Source organism: Bison bison, unplaced genomic scaffold, assembly GCF_000754665.1.
Source record: "Bison bison bison isolate TAMUID 2011002044 unplaced genomic scaffold, Bison_UMD1.0 scf7180017864322, whole genome shotgun sequence".
Classification (NCBI taxonomy): Eukaryota; Metazoa; Chordata; class Mammalia; order Artiodactyla; family Bovidae; genus Bison; species Bison bison.
In genome coordinates, this window is record NW_011494894.1 from 841373 (window position 1) to 857178 (window position 15806).

The 15806-nt window shown below is 52.7% G+C and overlaps 1 long non-coding RNA gene across 2 annotated transcripts; it reads left to right on the plus strand.

The window, feature by feature from the left end:
* Positions 1–960: 960 nt before the first annotated feature.
* Positions 961–7507, plus strand: LOC104998034. 2 transcript variants are annotated; one of them, XR_826401.1, is made up of 3 exons: positions 961–1169; positions 2088–2195; positions 7256–7507. It is a non-coding gene; the product is annotated as an uncharacterized LOC104998034 (long non-coding RNA). The 2 variants fall into 2 exon arrangements; XR_826402.1 differs by lacking the exon at positions 7256–7507 and adding an exon at positions 2647–2787.
* Positions 7508–15806: the final 8299 nt, after the last annotated feature.

Below are 15806 nucleotides of genomic sequence, written 5' to 3' on the forward strand. Positions count from 1 at the left end.
CCCCACTGTGCCTCTCACTCACCCCAACCGACCCCCCAGCTCAGGGGACACCTGGGAGAAGTATGCCCCTCTCACCCCAGCGCCAAGCATAGGCTGCCTGGCATTCTCCTCCTGGCTGATCCCGCTGGCCTCAGGGCTCTCCCTTTCTCCCCCCCAGGCCTCCTGTAGGAGGACTTTCCGTTGCCTTGTGGTGTCTCTGCCGCGCCTTCACTCCAGCAGCCCCTCACTGACGTGTGTGACTGCTCCCCCAGAGGAGCCTGGGTTTGCTTTTGTGGGATTTCTCTTCTGGACTTGCTTCTGCACCGGTGTGTGTTTGTACCCTCTACACACTCCCCAGCAGACTGGGAGCTCCCCCACCCAAGGGCAGAATCCTTTCTTTCCTTCCTTCCTCTCGACCTTAGGGCTTCAGGTAGCATTTCTAGGGGAGAAGAATCCCAAAGCTGTCCCTTCCTCCTTGTGACCCTCCCCTGCAGCATGGCACACCCAGGGAGGTCACCCTGGATGGGTTTCTGGGACTCTGGTGGGCAGAGAGGTGGGGTTCATTGAACCAGAACAGGCAAGGCTTCCCCAAGGCAGGGAGCATGCAACCAGGAGGGCTCTGGGCTGGTGTTTAAACCGTGCGATGTGAGCTATGTGTTCCTGGCAGACGGCCCCAGGGCCTGGGGAACAAGGGGAGGCCTGGGTGAGGTGGGGGAGGCAGGACCCGGCCTCCTGGCAGTCAGTGTGGGTCCTCTGGTTTTAATGGGCTTGCACTTGAAGAACACGCTTCTGCAGTCTCAAAACTTGGCAAACCTTCCACCTAGCCTAAGCTCACAGCTCTCCTCTGTTCAAATGACCTTCGAGGTCCTCAACCAGGGCTGTAGGCTGGAGGCAGGTGCCCACAGTGGCCACGTCACAGTGAGACTGCAGCCCTGAGCCTACCACGTGTGGTCAGCTGGAGAGGGCAGTGCCCAGGGAGCTCAGAGCTGCATGCACAGTGTCCCGAGTGCCAGATCAGAAGGGTGAGGAGACGTGGATCAGGCTTCCCCGGCCATCAGACACTGGGGGTGTTGGGGGTCCCAGGAGCACCCCATACCCCAGGAAGTGCTGCTTTCTGAGGGAAAGAGCCCTTGCTGAGGAGTCCAAGGGGCTCTGGTCCCACTCAGCAGCCTGGGACCCCGGGGCCTCAGGTAAGTGACTCAGCCCCCTCACCTGTGCAGATGGAAGTGGCGCCTCTGAACGTTCTTTCTTGTGGGGTTACATGTGGAGCTCAGGGTGTTTTGAACATTGTCTGGTGTTGTTCACATACAAGGTGCTTCTGCGGCTCTGAGTGCTGTCCTCAGGTGAGAATGAAGGCTAGGGGTGTCCTGGGACGTTAGGGTCACCCCCCACCCCAGGCTGGTCTTCCTGAGCTGAGTTTGACAGTAACCGGGGAGTCACCAGCTCATTTGTGGTCAGGGGTTTATTTGGGAGGTCACAGCCAGACCCACCGTGCTTGTTACAGTGTGGGTTTCAGGGCTTTTGTCAGGAAGGGAGTGGGTGTCCCTGGCCACCCTGAGGGGCTTTGGGAACAGCAGGGTTTTTCTGTTGGGCATAACACTGGGTCTTCCAGAGTCAGCCCCAGGACATGGATCCCTTTATCTCCACCCTCTAACCTGCAGCGCTAACCCACCTGCCTGTCCTAATCCAGGGTGGGTATGAGACCCAGCCTTCATCCCAGGGGAGGTGGGGCAGGACGTGGGCTGCCTGGCCAGCACTGACAGCTGAGCCGGAGGCTGGAAATAGGGGGGGAAGCTTGGACACAGGAGAGGTGGTGGGGTGGGAAAGACGTGGGTGTGGGTCCAGGAGCTGCATAGGGCAGTTTGAGTGGCTGCCGAAAGAATGCAAGATAACAGGTTTGCAGCCCAGAAAGGGAGCTGTGGACGTGCAAGTCCTTTTGTAGCCTGTTCCTCTGCCCAGGCCAGCTCGCATCCTCACCTGCCCACTCAGAGAAGGCCTGTCAACCTTACACAGAACCAGGGAGGCAGGAGAGCAGAGAGTCCCAAGATGCACGTGTCCCCAGGGCTGCCTGGACCGCCAGGCATCTTGAAAACATTTTTGTGTTACAGAGGTCATTGGGGCTCGCACGAAAAAACCATGCAAGGGATAAACAAATACATGAAGAAAAGGAAAGCTTTTCCTCCCTGCTTGCCAAAGGCTCCTGGCCCCCTTTGAAGGTAGGCCCAATAAAATATTCCTAACTTGGCAAAACCAAGTATACGCATTGACCTGTCTGTATTCCTGCAGGTGTGTCCATTGATATGTCCCTCCGTGTGACAGTCCCCAGTTCTAACTCCAAGCATGTGTCACAACAAACTTGGAACGTGGTTTTTCACACAAGTGGGCATCACTGACTGAACCGACCCAAAGCAACGGGTCATCTCAAGCCAGTTCTCTTCAGTGTGGGCTGCATATTTGGCTTTATAAATTTGTGCTTGCTGCAGAGTTTGCTTTCTAGAAATGCCTAGTTCTGGTGACATGGAGTCCACTTGGGAATAACTGAGCCCAAATCAATCATTGGAGTTGGGTGGATGACCTGAACCCAGAAGTGCTTTCTGAGGGGTGGGGGGAATTAGCAGAGTAGTGGAGTGAAATGATTTGAAAGTCAAAAGGCCAAACTCTCCCCAGGTGTCTCTGCCGCTATCAGATCCCTCCTCCTTGGAGTCAACAAGAACCAGCGTGCAGCCAGCTCTGGGCTTCGCAGGGGTTCAGTGGTAAAGAATCTGCCTGCAATGCAGGAGACGTGGGTTCGATCCCTGGGTCGGGAAGATTCCCTGGAGAAGGAAATGGCAACCCACTGCAGTATTCTTGCCTGGAGAATCCCATGGACAGAGGAGTCCAGCGGGCTACAGTCCATGCAGTTGCAAAAGAGTTGAATACAACTTAGCAACTGAGCACCAACAACAGCCAGTTCTGCACAGACTGTATGACCTCGGGGAAGATGCTGGGCTGTTCCCCACTGGCCCTTCCAGCTCTGTGCCCCGGAAGCTGGCCTAAAGCTGCACTGGTGGGCTCCCTCACTGTCTGGCTTCAGCTGGACGAGAGGAGAATGTGGCCTGGGTGCCCTCCCTGCTGGACTGGGGCTTGGCAGTGGCAGATGTCTCTCCCAGAGGCCCTTGGCTCCTCGTGGGCAGCTCTCTCCTCCGGTTACGGCACATACCAGATCCCAGAGGCCTAGAGCGGCAACAGCCCCCTGCTTTGCAGGCTCTGGGTGCCCACCGGCCCTTGTGGGTCCCCCAACTCTGCTCACACGTCTGTACATTGTCTTTTCATCAAGCCCTTCAGCCCCTGTTCTGCATGTGTCTTCTGCCTCTGAACTGCCTGCAATATCACTGAACCCTCTGAGCTTGTTTCCCCATCCTTCTGCTGGGGACCATGATGACATCTGCCTCTAGAAGCTGGAAGAGACGAGGAAACGGATTCTTTCCTAGAGCGATGCAAAGGAACGCTGCTTTGTAGACACCTTGGTTTAGCCCAGACACTGATTTTGGAGATCTGACCTCTAGGCTGTAAGAAGATAAACTTCCGTTGTTTTAAGCCACAACGTTTGTGGCCATTTGTTACAGCGGCCACAGGATACTGCTACACGGGTCCAGGCCCCAGATAAGCAGTGACTGTAATAAATTCTGGGCTCTTCCCCAGCTCCAGCTGAACATTCCAGGAGCAGCTGCTCAGGGGCAACCTGACCGTGACCTCCCAGAACCTCAGTGTCTTCATTTTGGCCTAGGAGGCACATGTGTTTTTTTTTTTTTCCCCCTGCCTGGGTGAAATGCTGACAACAAATTATGTCTCAAGGGTTTCAGACTCCAGTGTTATCAGGAGCCTGAGTAACATGGCAAGTCGCCTGAGTGAGTGGGATGGTGTGAAGCAGTGGGGAGTGGTGGGCCTGTGGCAAACTGGAGAACTCACACCTTGCTTAAAGACATCAACTTTACGACTTCCCCAGCTTCCCTGGTGGCTCAGATGGTAAAGTGTCTGCCTGCAATGCGAGAGACCTGGGTTCGATCCCTGGGTGGAGAAGATCCCCTGGAGAAGGAAATGGAAACCCACTCCAGTACTCTTGCCTGGAAAATTCCATGGACGGAGGAGCCTGGTAGGCTACAGTCCATGGGGTTGCAAAGAGTCAGACAAGACAAAGTGAGTTTGTTTTCACTTTAGGACTTCCCTGGTGGTCCAGTGGTTGAGAATCCACCTGCCAATGGAGGGGACATGAGTTCGATCCCTGGTCAGGGAAGACCCGTGAGGCAGCTGGCCTGCGCACCACCACCACTGAGCCCACGCTCTGGAGCCTGAGCGTTTCAACAGCTGAGGTCTGCTTGCTCGAGAGCCCACACACCAAAATTAGAGAAAGCCCAGGCACAACAACAAACACCCAGCACAGCCAGATAAATAATTTTAAAAAAAGATATCCACTTTAAGTGACAGGAAGAGCAATAAATCCAGCCAAACAAAGTCAACATCTTATCTGTCCACGTGGCTTACGGACTAGGACTTTGGGATCCCATATTCACCTTCTAGTTTCACAGTGACTCCAAGGGGAGGTGCTCCACAGGGTAGGGAGAGGCCCTGAATATGATGAGGGTGAGCCTTGGCTGCCCCTTAGAGTCACCCTTCCCCTACCCCAGACCTCTACCACATCTAGCCTCTGTTTCCTAAAAGGGGATTTTGATAGAGAATCTGGTGAGAGCCATTGGGCTCACTGGCTCACTGGCATCGCCTCACCTCCATCATCCTTTCCCACCCACACAAAACTCTCACAGTGCCCCCTGGAGAAGTTGGTCCATTAGCCCTGGGGCACCACCTCTCACCTTCCTCTCCAACATGGGAGGAACTTGTGTGGAATAACCAAAAGTCTACTACTGTTGGGTCAAGCTCTAACCAATCCAAACCACAGGTCAGGGAGTAGGAGACACAGAAAAGAGGGGCACTGTCCCCCAAAATGATGAGAACAAAGATGTCCTGGTAGAGACCATGAGTTTTGGAGTCAGACAGACCTGAGTGAGTCCCCACTTCACCACATACCAGCTGTGTGGCTTCAGGAAACATATTTGACCACTCTGAGCCTCAGTTGTCACATCTTTAAAATTGGAATAACATTAATAATACCTCTTTGCATTGTTGCTGTGAGAACTAAATCAAATAATGTATGTGAGGGGTGGTCCCTGGCCTACAGGAGGGACTCCGCTCAGACTCTGGACCCAGACAAACTTGGGTTAGAGCTCCCTTTAGTGGTTGCGTGACCTTGGCAAGTTACCTCATGTGGCGTTCTCATCTCACACGTGGGTTCACTGGTGTCCTCACAGGGCTGTCGGGAGGATGAGGTCAAGGGTGTGAGACCTTGCCTGGACTTCGTAAGGACTCCGTGAGCCCACGAATTATTTACTAGGTGTGTTCTGACATTGGTGGGTGTGTGTCTCCCGTACCCGGTAGGCCCTGGCATGTGTTTCTGGGATGTGAAGTCAGAGCCTGTTTCCTGGTTGTCGGGAGAGGCTGACCACATTCTACCTATACCTGCCTGTCTAGTTCCTTCTCCCGTTCCTCACCCCACCTCCAAATCTTCCACCCTCTTCATCTCCTGTCCCCCAGTTGCTCTCTGTGACTTTCCCCAGACACCTCTCTGGTAGCCCCCGAGCCAGGGGTTACAGGGCTACTGGGCTCCGTGGTGTGTCTGGGAGGGGCCTGGGGCTGCCCTCTGAGTAGCCCCGATGTCACCGGAGAAGGCAAGCATTGCGCTGCCCTCGCTCCAACGCGTGTGCACATGCCAGGCAGTCTCGGATGAATCATGTCCACACCGTGCTATTACTAGGCTTGTAACAGAGGCCCTGTGTGCTGGCTTGGGGTATAGTGTTTCTTTCCATTCCATGATTCAGAAAACATCAGTCACTCAGCCATGTGATTCCCTCATCTTCCGCCAAGGAGCTGAGCACAGAGGTTTGCTGGGAAACCCTCAAAGGACAGGGGAGGGCAGCTGTGTGTGGTTGCCAGAAAGGGGATTGAGCTGAGAGAACTGGAAACAGGAACTGGAGAGACTGTCATCAGGAAAAGAGCATCAGGGGACTCAGGTGTGATGAGGCCAGAGCCCTGCCCACGAGAGCAGCTGCTGGCAGATGAAGGGAGCTCACTCAGCTATACACTACCCCAGCCCCAGAAAAAATAATGATTCTTGGGCCTGATTATAAATGTAAAGTTTGCTTATGCAAAAATTCTGATCAGCACAGAAAGTTGTAAAAAAGAAAGGACATACCTCTCACAGTTTTAAATCGTTGGCACACATCTCTGTGCTTGGAACTGCCAGGTTCTGGCCCTCCAAACTACTGACCAGCCGGGGTCTGATCCGGGCTCCTGCCCCAGTCCTCAGGGGACTGTCCTGCCTCAGGGGACACTGAGCTCCAAATGCCCTTGGAGATGGGCCAGGTCTGGGCTCTGGCATCTGGGTTCTAGTCCCAATTTGGTTGTGTGCCCTTAGGCAAATCACTCTGAGTCCTATTTGTGCGGTTACAAATGGAATAATAGGGACTCCCCAGATTGCCCACTGGTTAAGACTCCATGCTCCCAAGGCAGGGGGGCCTGGTTTCAATCCCCGGTCAGGGCACTGAGACCTCACATGCCAGAACTAAGACCCAGGAAAGTGAAAAAGTGAAAGTCGCTCAGTTGTGTCTGACTCTTTGCGATCCCATGGACTCTACTGTCCATGGAATTCTCCAGACCAGAACACTGGAGTGGGTAGCCTTTTCCTTCTTCAGGGGATCTTCCCAACCCTGGGATTGAACCCAGGTCTCCTGCATTGCAGGCAGAGTCTAGACCCAGGGCAGCCAATAAATAAATAAAACAAATATTTTTTAAAAATAGGATAAGAATTGGGCTGATTTGTCCAGAGGATGAAGCATATGAGGGGATATGAAAACTGTAAACCCGCAGAATCTCTTCAAACAGAAGGGGAGGGCCTGCATGATGCCCATTCTCTTGGGGAGGCTCCTTTATCTAGGGGCAGCCTTGAGCCAGCTCTCTTGCTCCACAGCAGAAACTGGTCTGCCCATGTTGACCAAAGGCCTTCCCCCAACCCCGGACTGGCTCAGAGCAGCGAAGCCTCAGTTTGGGATCCCCAGTCATGCCAGTACCACCTCTGAACACCAGATGAGCACCAGAGTGGGCAGGCACCTGGTTCAGAAAGCTTCAAAACCTTGTTGTGTCGCCAGCTTTGCACCCAGGTAACTGTCTTCCTTTATCTCCCTCACAGATACTGTCACCCCAGCGGGGCCCGTTCTCAGAGCCATCGCTGCTCAGAAGCCTCGTTTGATTTCAGGGACCTTTGCGGATGCCCCGAGCGTTGTATCAGTTTACACTGCAGTGATTTGTAGTAAATCCTTGTGTTCTTGTGGAGGGACGGTAATGACAATATAAGACCATTAGATCGGCTATTTCCAAACTTTTTTTTTTTTTAAAGATGTTTATTTATTTATTTGACTGCGCTGGGTCTTTCTTCGTTGTTATACTTGGGCTTTCTCTAGTTGCGGTGAGCGGGGGCCACACTTCATTGCTGTGTGGGCTTCTCGTTGCAGTGACTCCTGGTTGCGGAGAGCAGGCTCAGTGGTTACGTCACACACTTAGTTGTTCTGCAGAATATGGGATCTTCCTGGACCAGGGATCGAACCCATGTCCCTTGCACTGCAGGGTGGATTCTCAACCACGGACCCACTGGGGAAGCCCCTCCAAAGTACTTCTTACATTCACCCCTGTAACACGCTAAAAGGGCTTGGGTTATTGGGATTATCACCCTTCTCATCTCACAGAATTGAGCCAAGGAGGCTCAGGGGACACGTGTCTCTGAATAACACAGTATTTCCTTGTGACTCTGTTTCCCCGGGTCTCTGCCTCCCAGCCCCCCTGGAGCCAAACCAGCTGGGACCCTGTCCCTCCTGGTTCACACCCGTCTAGTCCAGAGGCAGGAAGCCCCGGGGCCAGCGAGGCCCTTTCCACATGGCTCCCCACAGCAGGGCCCAGTGCAGACCACTACAGCCAATCAATCCCACATTACGTCTCCAGGCACCTCTGCTCACCGACGGTCCCCAGGTAGATTCTGGAGATGGTGACCCTGGGTGTACATCCAAGTTTTTCCACAAAAACAAGACCTTCCCAGTTCATGTGTCTAGGCGTTGACCTCAGTTCCCCTACGGAGGCCCTGTTACCACGGTGGGTCCCCTGACCCCTTCAAGCTCCCTTGAGCCCCGTCCAGGAGGTGGCAGGGACTGACCACCTGCCTCCAGTCCACTCCCTCCCTGAGGCAGGGTTCCTTCTGTCTGCTGGACGCCCTGCAGCCGGGAGCCCTCGTCACACATACTTGGCCCTGGGCCTTGCCTGACCAGAGGAACCCTCCCTATTGGCAGAGTCTCAGACTCAAGACCCCTCTCCAGCCCATTCTGACTTACTTGAACCAAACAGCCATGCTTCCTGACTGGAAGTAGCAAAGCAAGGACTTGAACCCCGGGCCTCTCACAACCACCCCCACATTGTCTTGTGCAGACCACAGAAAGACAGAGGAGCTAGCATCTCTTAAAGCTGCACTGGGTGTGGAGGGAGGGGAGCTGGGAGGTGGGTGTGGGCCACCAAGAGGTGAGAAAGCAGTGGAGGACAAGGGGCCCTGTGTGAAGCGAGAGGCGTATGGTGGGAAAGTCACTGGGTGACCGAGTAACAGATAGTGGGAATTAACCAGGAGGGGCCTGTGTGGCTCTCAGACGCACAGCTGCCCTGAGGCTGCCCGGAAGACTACTGTAGCAATCATAACCATTACGGTAACGGCAGGCAGCACACAGGGAGCACGGACTGTTTGCTAAGTGTGGGGCTCAAATGCCTTACCTGTGTGACGTCATTTTACCCTCCCAGCAACACGATGAAACAGGTGCTATTCGCAGCCTGTCTCACAGGTGTGGCGGCTGAACAGTGGTTTGGCTGAACTACGTGCCCAAAGGCATTATCTCATCAGTGGAAGATCTGAGAGGAGCATCCCGGCTGTCTGATTTCATGTTCTAACTTTGATACCAATCCACCCTGCCCAGAAGGTGGGTCAGGACTGTCAGTCTGTTGAGGGAAGGTGAATGCATGACAGACGTGTGAGCACTTACCTGGCTTCAGCACAGGGAATCCCAGTGACCCCAGGGTCTGGGCGCCCTATAGGAGAAGGCTGTCTTCCCCGAATAAAGACCCAGTTTCAGGGCCCCACAGTGCAGCGGCATGGGGGCTTAGCAGAGTGGGGCAGGGGCAGGGGAGGGGCCTCCGAGAAGCAGCCAAAGCAGGCCTGCTGCACCCAGGCTGGCTGGACCACCCTTCCGTCCACTCATCTGTGGGGGTCTGTGCCTGCCTGGGACGCAACGAGGAAGTCCTACAAATGGGTCAGGACTGGTTGATGAGAAGCAGTGGAGACTAAATGATAAATTCATACACTGGATTTTTAAAATATGGATCTTATAGTAGGATTTTAGGACTCCCCTGTAGCTCAGGGAAGGTAAAGAATCTGCCTGTGATGCAGGAGACCCAGCTTCTGTCCCTGGGTCGGGAAGATCCTCTGGAGAAGGGAATGCCAATCCACTCCAGGATTTTAATGACAAATATGCACTAGGAAAATATAGCTTAAGTTTGGCTCCAAACAAGCTGTGTAATTCAAACAATTACTGAGCTCACAGGCCTCAGAGTTTTGATGAGGCTCTGGTGAGTGAAGTTAAGCAGGTGAGGTGCTGGGTCGTCATCTGAGGGCCACTTCTGGAAGCCGAGGGGCACAACCCAGCTCTGTGGCCAACAGTTTCCCTCCAGGGGCTCGTTAGCAACCACCCCCACCCCGCCTCCCATCTATTATGCGGTGTAGACTGGCTGATGGGAACTCACTTTCATATTAACTCGAGCAAAACATGGGTTGTAAAACTCTTGTAAACAAGCATTGTGAAACTAGAGGAGAAAAATGTTTGGTAATATATATGTGGTTCTTAAACATTTTTGACTGAACTCACAGTAAGAAACACATTTTAGGAATTTCCCTCACCTTTCAAAGTAGGGGGTGTGGGTTCAATCCCTGGTCAGAGAGCTAAGATCCCGCATGCCTCAGGGCCAAAAAAAAAAACCCCCTCAAAACAGAACATAAACAACAGAAGTGATATTATAACAAATTCAATAAAGACTTTAAAAATGGTCCACATCAAAAAATCTTTTAAAAGAAAGAATATATTTTATATCGTAGTCAAGTGTGTGCATGCCTTCATACACAGATACACACAACTAAAACAGAATTCCCAATACTTAACCATACCACATGAAATGCACATGACACTGTAAACTGTAATTTCAGTTCAGTTCAGTCGTGTCCAACTCTTTGCGACCCCATGGACTGCAGCACACCAGGCCCCCCTGTTAATTTCACTTAAACGTAGCATGACCTGAGACGTGCTAAATTGTTGTCATGATTCACTAATGTGCAACCACTCATGCTTTAAAAAACACTAGCTCACCACGCTGATAGTGAGCAAAAGCACCAAACTAAATAGTTCATCCACCTCGACTCCCTTTGAACATAAATTTCCCTGGGTCAGAGGCTGTGTCCTCCCATTAATCCCCCTGGGGAGTCAGCACCCATGAACCTTCTGCAAACGCTGGGACAGAAGGGAAGGTTTCAGGGGAGAAGGTACAGGCGTTTCTCGTCTAGTTAATATTTCATTAGGATTCACTTAGCCATTAAATAACCTCCAGGGAGTGGGAAACAGGTTGAACGACGGTGGAGAACAGGAAAGAAGACAGTTAAAGGCAAAACGCTCCTCAGTGTGGTTCTGCGTGTCCCTGGGCGACCAGCACAAGGATGGTTAAAGGGCAAGCGGTTCAGAGCAGAGCCTCAGGAGCCAGACTCCCACTTCTGGCTCTGTCACCGCAGCTGTGTGACTGTGGCTGAGTCCCTCTGCCGCTCTGTGCCTTGATTTCCTCATCTGTAAAATGAGAACAGTACAGTATTTAGTCATTAGGGTTGTGACCTAATCAATACACCAGTTGTTGATGCTACACAGGAAGGCAGCTGCCTTGGCCTCCCAAATTAGGCTCCAACTCCAGCCAGCTTCTCTGGTGGTTCAGTGTGAAAGAATCTGCTCGCCAAGCAGGAGACGCAGGTTCAAGCCCTGGGTCAGGAAGACCCCCTGGAGGAGGAAAGGCAACCCACTTCCATATTCTTGCCTGGGAAATCCCATGGACAGAGGAGCCTGGCGGGCTATATCCATGGGGTCACCAAAGAGTCGGACACAACTTAGTGACTAAACAACAACTAAACAATGACAACAGCCATCAGCTGTTGCCTGGCAACATCTACTGCCTGGCAACAGGCAGTAGAAAGCAGAGAGCAATTCCTATTAAGTGGAGTATAAGGGAAGGTGAGTGTTAAAACCCTCTCGAGGCCGCATGGCAACAAAGAGCTCTGCACCAAGAAAGATCAAAGAGGGGATTCAAAACACTCCCACCCAGAGTCAGCAGGCTGGTCCTCAGGCTCAACAGCACTCAACAGATTAATATAAGACCTGTCATTGTCCAGAGCAGGGGTGCCCAACTGCGGGACCGAATGCCCGATGATCTGAGGAGGAGCTGATGTAATAATTATAGAAATAAAGGGCACAATAAATGTACGGCTCTTGAATCATCCCGAAACCACACTCCCCCATAGTGCCCTCTTAGGAGGATGTATTCCAGGGCACCCAGCACCCCTGCCCGGGCCTGTGGAAACACTGTCTTCCCTGAAATTGGTCCCTGGTGCCAAAGTAGTAGGGGTTGCTGCTCCAGAGCACGTTTCTGCTGGGTCATCAGCTTCCGTGCTTATCTTCACAAGTTAGCTGTCTTTCAGTTCTCTGTCGCTTTTCCACGTCTCCAGTCCTGTAAGCCCCTGGGAGAGAGCACAGGGGGCGAAGGGGTGGACAGCAAAGAGCTTCAGATGGAGGGTTCTCGAGCCTCGCTGTGCGTTCCGTCCTCCACTACAACCATCCCAGGTTCCACACCTTTGCTAGAATGATGGTCTAAAGGGCAGACTTGAAGATGTTCCCTCCCTTCGTCCCTGTATCACACCCCTGCTCAAACCCTTGCACACCTTGCCATCTCATCTTCTACCACCCTTTTCTCCTTTTGCCTTCAATCTTTCCCAGCATCAGGGTCTTTTTCAATGAGTTGGCTGTGTATAAATACATACATACACTGTGTACGATGCGTTTCAAACCTTCCTGGAGGCACAGCCTTGGCTCCGCTCCCCAGCCTCACCTTTCCCCATCCTGTAGGAGCCTGCTCGCCATCCTACCAAATGCTTTGCGTTCCCGAATGATGCAATATAGGCTCGAGCCATACCCTTCCTTATCCCCTGTCAGGGCCCTAACAGCTGGACTGGCCCCCTTATAAAGAATCACCAGGCTCAGTGGAAGCATCGTGTTCGCTGGAAGGCTTTCCCTGGCACCAGAGCGCCAGAGAGCTCCTTCTGCGCGCTCCCACCATGCTCTGATGCCAACCTCGTCTAGGAGGCAGTTCGGAAAGGCTTGACTGGCTTACCGGCTTTGGCCACTAGAGGGCAGTCGAGTGTAGCGAGCGTCTGCTCCCTTATGCACAGGACTGCCCAGGCTGCCTTCTTAAACCATTCATTTTATCACCCTTTCCCGTCTCCCAACCACCCCACCCCTTCCTCAAGAACACTCAGTAGCTCATTAATTCTATATTAATCCCAAATTGGTCATCTTGGGTTTCTTTTGTTTTTTAAAGTGTTGAAACTTCAATAACAATTTTAAAAAATAAGAAAGAAAAAATTCCTGTCTACCCCTCAATTTTCTTATTTTTGGTCTCTTTTTCTCTGTATTATATAAATACAAGTTGCTCTTATTGTTCAGTCACTAAGTTGTGTCCGACTCTTTGTGACCCCATGGACAGCAGCACCCTGTCCCTCACTATCTCCTGGAGTTTGGCCAAGTTCATGTTCATTGAATCAGTGATGCTATCCAACCATCTCATCTTCTACCGGCCTTTTCTCCTTTTGCCTTCACTCTTTCCCAGCGTCAAGGTCTTTTCCAATGAGTTGTCTGTATATAAATATATATACAAATACAAATGGGCCTCCCAGTGGTGTTAGTAGTAAAGAACCTGCCTCCCAATGCTGGAGAAGTAAGAGGCCTGGGTTCCATCTCTGGTTCAGGAAGATCCCCTGGAAGAGGGCATAGCAACTCATTCCAGTATTCTTGCCTGGAGAATCCTATAGAGGGAGGAGCCTGACGGGCTGCAGTCGAAAGGGTCACAGAGAGTTGGACACAACTGAAGTGACTTAGCACGCCTTGCTGCTGCTGCTGCTGCTGCTGCTAAGTCGCTTCAGTCGTGTCCGACTCTGTGCGACCCCATAGATGGCAGCCTGCTAGGCTCTGCCATCCCTGGGATTCTCCAGGCAAGGACACCGGAGTGGGTAGCACACCTTATACAAATTTATGTGTGTGTGTGTGTGTGTGTGTGTGTATACACACAATATATATATTTGTGGTTGTGGTCAGAGCAAAGATACAATTTTGAATTTAACTATTTTGGCTTATTTTGAAATCAGAGACACTTTTTCAAATTACCATTCTGGCTTTATAAAATGTTGCTATGAAGGAATGCCAGCTTGGGTTTCCAGGCCAAGTTTGCCAGCCCTCCTGTTCCATTCAGGATCCCCAGCACAGACTGGGCTGCTCTTCTGTGCTGGAGAACCTGCCAGTCCCCCCTCCTGGGGTCCTCACCTTTCCCAGTCCCCTCTCTACTAAGCTGCATGGCAGATCCCCCAGACCTCTGGTCAAACCCGCCCTCCACCAGAGCTCGTTTCCCCAGCAGTCAGCCCAGCTCTGCCAGCCTTGCTCCTGCTGCCCGGCCCTCTCTGGTGCCGCCCCATTTTCCCTCGGGAGACTGGAAGCTCCCTGAGGATTCGTGGGCACTGTCTGTCCACAGACAGCTGTAACAAAGTGCCACAGACTCGCTGGCTTCAAACAACAGACTCATTCTCTCACTGTTCTGGAAGCCAGAAGTCTAAAGTCACGGTGTCCCTGATGTTCTAGGGGAGAATCATTCCTCACTTGTCTTGCTTCTGGTGGCAGCCAGCATTCCTTGGCTGTAGCTGCATCACAGCACTCTCTGCCTGTCTCACAGGACCTTCTCTCTCCTTGTCTTAAATCTCCCTCCGCCTCCGCCTCGTAAGGACCCTTGTCCTACTTGTTGGATAATCTTCTCTTTCAAGATTCTTAACTACATCTACAAAGATGTTTCTTTGAAATAACGTAACCTTCATAGGTTCCAGGGATTAGCGTGTAGCTGTATATTAGGGGGCTGCCACTCAAGTCACTATAGTTCAGAGCTGTGCCTTGGGGTCAGTGTGGAGTGAAGCGGGGGTCCCCAAACCTGACTGATCTCCAGAATCATGCCTGTGAGTGGGACTTGGAAAAATGCCTCAGTGTGGGCTCCCTTGGTGATTGAGATTCGGGGGTTTGGGACATTGCCTGGCCATCAGTCAGGATCGGAGAGGTTACGCTACACCCCCAACCTCTCACTGGCTTGATGCAACAAACGTTTCTTTCATGTTTACTCCAAAAGGTCATCTGGAGTTATTTGGGACTCCTCTCTGAGTGGTCCTCACGCCAGGACCCAGGCTGATGGAGTGGCTACCATCTGGAAAGCTGCTGGCTCCTGTGACAGAAGGGGGAAGCATGGTGAATTAGGAACTGGATTTTAATGCTGTTTCCACCCAGAAGTGACGCTCATGACTTCTGCCCCCATTTTCGCCGGTGTCTCTGTTTTCAGAAAGCACTGTTTGTTTGGGAAGCATGGGGCCAAAGAGCTGCAGGGGGACATCCACTGATGTCCTAAATGATGATGCTAAAGCATCACCTCTAACTGCCCTTCTGTCCCCCGAGGGTCAAGGCCCCAAGTCAGAGCATCCCTTGGGCCGAATCTGGGTCACACCAGGGCTGGAGGACTGTCTGCCCCGCACCAAGGCCACTCACTGGACCAGCTTCCTGAGAAGAGGGCTCAAGGTGGGCAGGCAAAATTCAGCAGGCGGCATCCCTTGAGGTCCTCCTATTCCCTCTCCAGAGAGAGAGAGTTCTGGAAGGCATTCAGGAGTTCACGTGACTCTGCAGGAGCCCCTTCACTCCGTTTTTTTTTTTTTAGGAAAGGGGGTTGCTGAAGAGAGGGAGGTGCACGATTCCCCTGATCAGCTCTGCTCTGGACTCCCAGAGGCCACCAGTGTCCACCTGGCAGAGCCGGGGTGATAGGTTTCAACGTGGTGGCCCCTCTGTTCACCGAGGAAGGAGCTGGCCGGGGGCAAGAAGTGGGAAGTGGAACCACCCCAGCTCCATCGTGTACCTTCCCGGAACAGGTGGCAGGGTCTCAGGGCAAGTCAGGATCTGGGTGAAAACCAGGTGTGCAGAAATCTCTGTTGGGCTCGGAACGGTCGTGTGAACTGGCTTCACTGTGTGTCACCAGCACTATGTGCCTCTCTGACGATTCTGACAGCACTCTGACGCTTCAGGAAACCGAGCCCACTTTTAGAGCAGTCTTTTGTCACAGCCCAGGGCCACAGAGACACCTGGACTGCAGACAGAGGGGCTGGGAAGGGGACGTCGGCCCTGCTCAGAGGGAGAGGAGCTCCGGACGTGGGAGAAGGACAGTAGCGTGAGAGAAAGACAGTGTTTCCTGACACAGGGGTCCTCAACCAGCCTGCACAGCCCCAGGGCGCCCTTGGGTATGCACGGGCCTGAGTGGAGGACCACCAGTCACAACCA